The sequence below is a fragment of the Populus euphratica genome, unplaced genomic scaffold (genome assembly GCF_000495115.2).
Source record: "Populus euphratica unplaced genomic scaffold, PopEup_1.0 scaffold97.1, whole genome shotgun sequence".
Taxonomy (NCBI): domain Eukaryota; kingdom Viridiplantae; phylum Streptophyta; class Magnoliopsida; order Malpighiales; family Salicaceae; genus Populus; species Populus euphratica.
Window position 1 is genome coordinate 293,280 of NW_011499981.1, and position 5,184 is coordinate 298,463.

The 5,184-nt window shown below is 29.5% G+C and overlaps 1 protein-coding gene across 1 annotated transcript in view; it reads right to left on the reverse strand.

Annotated features, from left to right (window-relative positions):
- Nucleotides 1-616, reverse strand: part of LOC105139777 (Transducin/WD40 repeat-like superfamily protein) — a 5,110-nt gene extending 4,494 nt beyond the window's left edge. The window contains exons 1-2 of the mRNA XM_011046378.1: nucleotides 455-616; nucleotides 7-32 (exon numbers count right to left, since the gene is read on the reverse strand). The gene's annotated coding sequence lies outside the window, so the exon portion shown is untranslated. The remainder of the gene's footprint in view (nucleotides 1-6; nucleotides 33-454) is intronic.
- Nucleotides 617-5,184: the final 4,568 nt, after the last annotated feature.

Sequence of the window (5,184 nt, forward strand, 5' to 3'; positions counted from 1 at the left end):
TCTTTCCCTCAACACAAGCAATCCCAAAATAACTACAAAAAAAAAACCCAAGATCAGCATCTAGTTTCCATATAAAAAACTTCTTACATCGAACAACAATGATAACATTAAGAAAAAACAAAAACCAAGAGATCCAACACGGATCCCAATCCACACCCATTGAACCTAGTCCCTTCAATAATTTTTTTTTTTTTAAAGTTTCATACTTAAACAACCATGACATCAAACAAAAACTCCAAAAATTCATCTTTTACTAAAAAAGAAGAAGAAGCTTTTGCACAAAAAAAACTCATTACAAAAAAATGAAAACCCATTAACATGAAGTAGAAGATCATGTGATTGCATTAGTAAGAATGAAACAGAATCATGAGTTGAAGATTATCATTAAACAAGCAAAAAAAAACCCCGGATTTTTTCGAATAAAATTTTCAAAAATAAGAAAGGAAATGCTTACATGGGTTTGTTTTGTTTAAGGGATTTCGCTGAGAGTGAAGAGAGCATAGATCGAAGCACCCATTAAAATTTGTAAGCGTTTTTGGTCTCCCTCGCTATATATGTGAAGAAAGCAAGGCAATCCCAGTATAACAGAAGGAGAAAATAAAAATAAATAAGCGAAAACAATAGTTTGCACGAATAAATTTTAAGAGAAACTAACGGGAGGGTAAAACAGGAAACAAAATAATACCCTTGGAATTCGTGAACGGATGGCCCGAGGAACGAGATTTCGAGACGGAGCTCTTTTAAGTTTTAGCTCTCTCTCTCTCTCTCTCTCCGGTTCCTGTAGTCATGTCCCGTGTTGTTTTTTATTTCGCGGGTATTTGTAGTCGCGGTTGAATTGTAATTTTACAATTTATTATTTTTATTTTTTATGTCATTTTAATATTCTGATATTAAAAACAAATTTAAAAAAATAAAAAAATATATTATTTTACTATTCCAAGCACTCATTTCTTTGCCTGAAATCCAGCCTTTTCATTCTAATCATCCACCTTTTGTGTTTTCAATGCTCAGCTCCAGTGATAAGTTGATTTATCCTACAATTCACAACATTATGAATATAATTGCCAAACTTTATTTAATAATTGATTTTAAAAAAAAATTAGATTATTTTATATTGAGGCCACCTGTTTTAATTTACAATAATAGTGTTTTCATCTTGATTATGGAGCTTGATTAGGTTTAGATTAGATTTAAACATAACCATACGATTTAAATTTACAATAATAGTGTTTTATTTTATTGGTCTTTTCTCATGAATCACTTCTGGTGGGACTTTTGGATTTCTCAAAAATCACTTCCACTGTTTGATTTTTGGATTGATATATGATAAAAACATGGATATTGACATTGTGATTATACATACACTCGTTAATATAGTTTAGATTATAGTTAGATTAACAATTGACATGTAAATAATGCTAAATTATTATTTTTAAGTATTTAATTACTGTTTCAAGATCGATAAGATATACTCTTGTGCATTTAAAAAAAATAATAATATAAATTTACCTACAAAATATTATATAAACATTTTTATTTTTATTTATTTCTTTTATTTTAGGATATTAAAATAATGTTTGATTATTGTCAGAAAAAGACAAAAAAACATGGATAAAAATGTATTTAGTTGAAGAAACAGAGATAAAAATATAAAATAACTCTTTTATTAAGATAAATTTAGAATTAATTTATGCATTTTTAAAATATAAAATACACAAGACAAGTTGATTTTATTCAAAGACAATAATCAAAAGGCTGTCTTTAACGAAGACAACCTATGAGACTAATAGTCAACAAGTGTCTTGGCATGGTAAGAACTTCTAATCCAGTTGGTTTAAAGACTTCATCCATTTTTAGAACAGAAAAAGGTGTGGATATTTATTTTAAGTCATTTTATATTTATAAATCTACTTCTTCTTGTTTTTTTTTTTTTTTTTGAAAAGGAAGAGTGCTTGAAGAATTATTTGTAAATCATCAATTGTCCAAGAACTAATTAAGAATTATTAAATCTAGTTTTTAAAATAATTTTATTTTTTAATATCAAACATATTTTTAAAATACAAACGAACTCAGTGCTACCATTACTTAGACAAAGCAATTGCATTGTTTCCCTTTATCCCCACTGTCTCGAAGCCACTGCAAGTAGGTATGCTTCTACATATATTCCTGCTTTTTATTCAAAGGTCAAACTTCAAATTTTGACTTGGAAATTCAGAGTGGAAGATGTCGTTCACTAGTAAAATATGATTTTTTTTTAAAAAAAAATCTATTAATTAAGAATTTATGGGAGGTATTTTCCATTTTGTGTTGGATGACAGGGACCATGTTAGGTGAACCAAGTGGCTCTTCTACCACCTTTCTCATTTGCAAGGCGAGTGTTGACCTTTCTTCTTAAGAAGGGACTCTTTTTTATATACGGAAATTACTCAATTAAAACTTGGTTGATTTTATTAAAAAAAATCAATTATATACTTTTAACTTAAAAAAATAATCAAAATAATATTAATTTAATCAACTTGAACTAATCTAATCAACTCGTGTTGGGTTTATTACCGTGTTTAGAATACAATTTATTATAATTGGTTGCACCTTTCATTGATCCGGGAATTTATGTCAAAATGAAGCAATTAATAATGTTAATGGAAGGATCAGGTGAGCGATGACCGTCCCAAGACGGAGTAGTCAAGGGCCGGAGGCCGACAAAAATGGTAGCAATAATGGGTCATCCATTTATGAAGAGCATAAGACTCCAATGTTGTTCTTATTCCTTTATAATAATATTTTTGTGGTTTATAAATATTTAATAAAAGTCAACATTGCCACATTTGTCCCCCACCCCTCCCCTTCCCCATTTGCTCGTAAGAAAGAAGCTTAGGCATGGCGAACTTTCTCCTACACTGCCAAGTCTGGCCTTGTTCTTTGCCCAAATAACCCTACTGGACTGCTGGTCAAGACTACTGATGATCAGACCTCCTTAACAGGGCATGGGGGTGTTCATTTGCCCATTAATAAGGGCATTATTGCAATTATTATCTCACCAGTTGTTCGAATTTCATGTTTGTTCATCACCAATGGGACCCCATATTTCCTTTAAAAATGATGTAAGCATGTTTTTATAATAATAATTGGTTGGATTCTTAAGAGGTATGTGTGATCAAGAACAAATTCTTATATATCTTGTCAAGGAAAAAGTGAAATATTTAAAATAGTATCAATAATTAGAGAGTGATTCTCCCACCATTAGTCAGGATCACATGATCATTTTTAATAATTAGCAAGAGTATTAACAATAATAGTCAATAATGAACTTAAAAATAATAAGACTATGTATGTAATATACGGGAAAGTTCACTATTAACTCTTTTATGGTAGCTAATTTTCAGTACAGAATTTAATTAATTATTGTTTACTAGTAGATTTTATAGATTAAGTAAAATAATTATGGAGTCATAACTCATAAGCAAGTGAGTGGTACTAAATTCCAAAACTTCAATCAAAAGTAACTATATATATATATTGAAGATTAAATTTTGTATATGCACACTGTTTTTTTTTTTTCCCATTTCTTCTCCCTTCTAATTAATACTAAACCTCTTATTTCTTTCAAATATTCAGGTAAATGAAAAATATCTTATTTAAAAGAAACTAAATACTAATAAGCTTGCAAAAAACCTTATAAAAACTGAAATCAATCTAATAATTGATTAGTACGATACAAACCATATGTTTTATCCAATATATATCTCATTCAAACTATTATTAAATTGTGTAATTCATTTTTAATCTCTCATCCAATGGATGAATTGAAGAAAAAATCTATTGTGTTGGAATATTATGAATGTAAGAAAGAGAAAGTTGACTCCTTGATTGGGTGAAATGCGCTAAGTGAATTTTAAAATGGGATATATTCCATTAAATCTAAGCTAAAAGTGTTGATCCTAGCTACACGTATTACATCGATTGTGCTGGAAAAAACACAGAAAAAAGATAGGACATGAAAGGTCATGCCAAGCTAAAGGCATACCTAGCTAAGAAAAGCAATCCATAGGAGGGTCATTGTAGAAGCAAAATTAAAGGCTAAGCTGGCACTTACTAAGCCTGCTTTAACCGGTTTAATTATGTCTTCATTAGAAATAAACAAAACCCTAAAAGTCAAAAGGCAAAAGCGATGCTTGTTTCCAAATGATCGAACAATTTACTTCAAGGTTTGGTGGTAAACCCTAGCATGATTGTTCTTCTTTTTCTTTTTAACTCTTTCCACTTTGTAGATCAGTAACCGACCACATCATTATATCCTGGGAATTTGTTTGGTCTTTGTCTTAATGCACAAGAGACGTTAATTTATTTGTACTTTGTTGAAAGGCCGACCATGACAATGAATCATGCCAAAATACTCATTTTTATTTCTTATTCAGTGCTATTTGAAGGTGTTTTAGGGTGATTTACCATTTCAATCAAGATTAAATACTTTTTTTAATGATTTTTAAAATATATTCTTTATCTTAGTTCACTATACTCAGGGAACAAAATCCTTTTAATTAATACTATTTCAAGATAAATATAAAGTAAACCTCTTTAATCAAGTAATTTACCTATCCCTTGAGATTTAGGGCAAGGTACTCTTATATAATATTGACATGCTAGACACCCTATGATGAAAAAAGACTAATGATTGCCTTTGAGGATTAAGCTGCTCATGTTTGCCTCGTATCAAGACAAGAAGACACTAATAATACAATGTTTCCAGCTAATTCTACACCCAACCTTGCTTTTACAACTTTTCTGTGTTGTAGCAAGTTCACAAGGTCATACTCGTTAAGAGACAAATGTGTTGATGCATGGTACGCAAGTCAATTTTGATTGCTTCTCCTGTTTTTTTTTTTTTTTATAATAAACATACATGTTTTTAGTCACATATATTTGATGAGTTCAGACAACGAAGTCAAAGATAATTCTCTAATAACATAATCACCGTGCATGATTGTTCAAGGCCTTGAAAAGTCTTTAAGTTAGGTTTAAAAATGTTGTTTTTACTGTCTTGATTTTTTAGTTAATTTTAGATTTTAATTATTTTTTTCTATATACGTAGCTTTGAACTCTTTTGGCTAAATTGGTTTTTGCCTATGTATTTACAATTTTTTTGTGCGGATAATCATCAAAAGTATATTGAAAAAGTCATAAAGT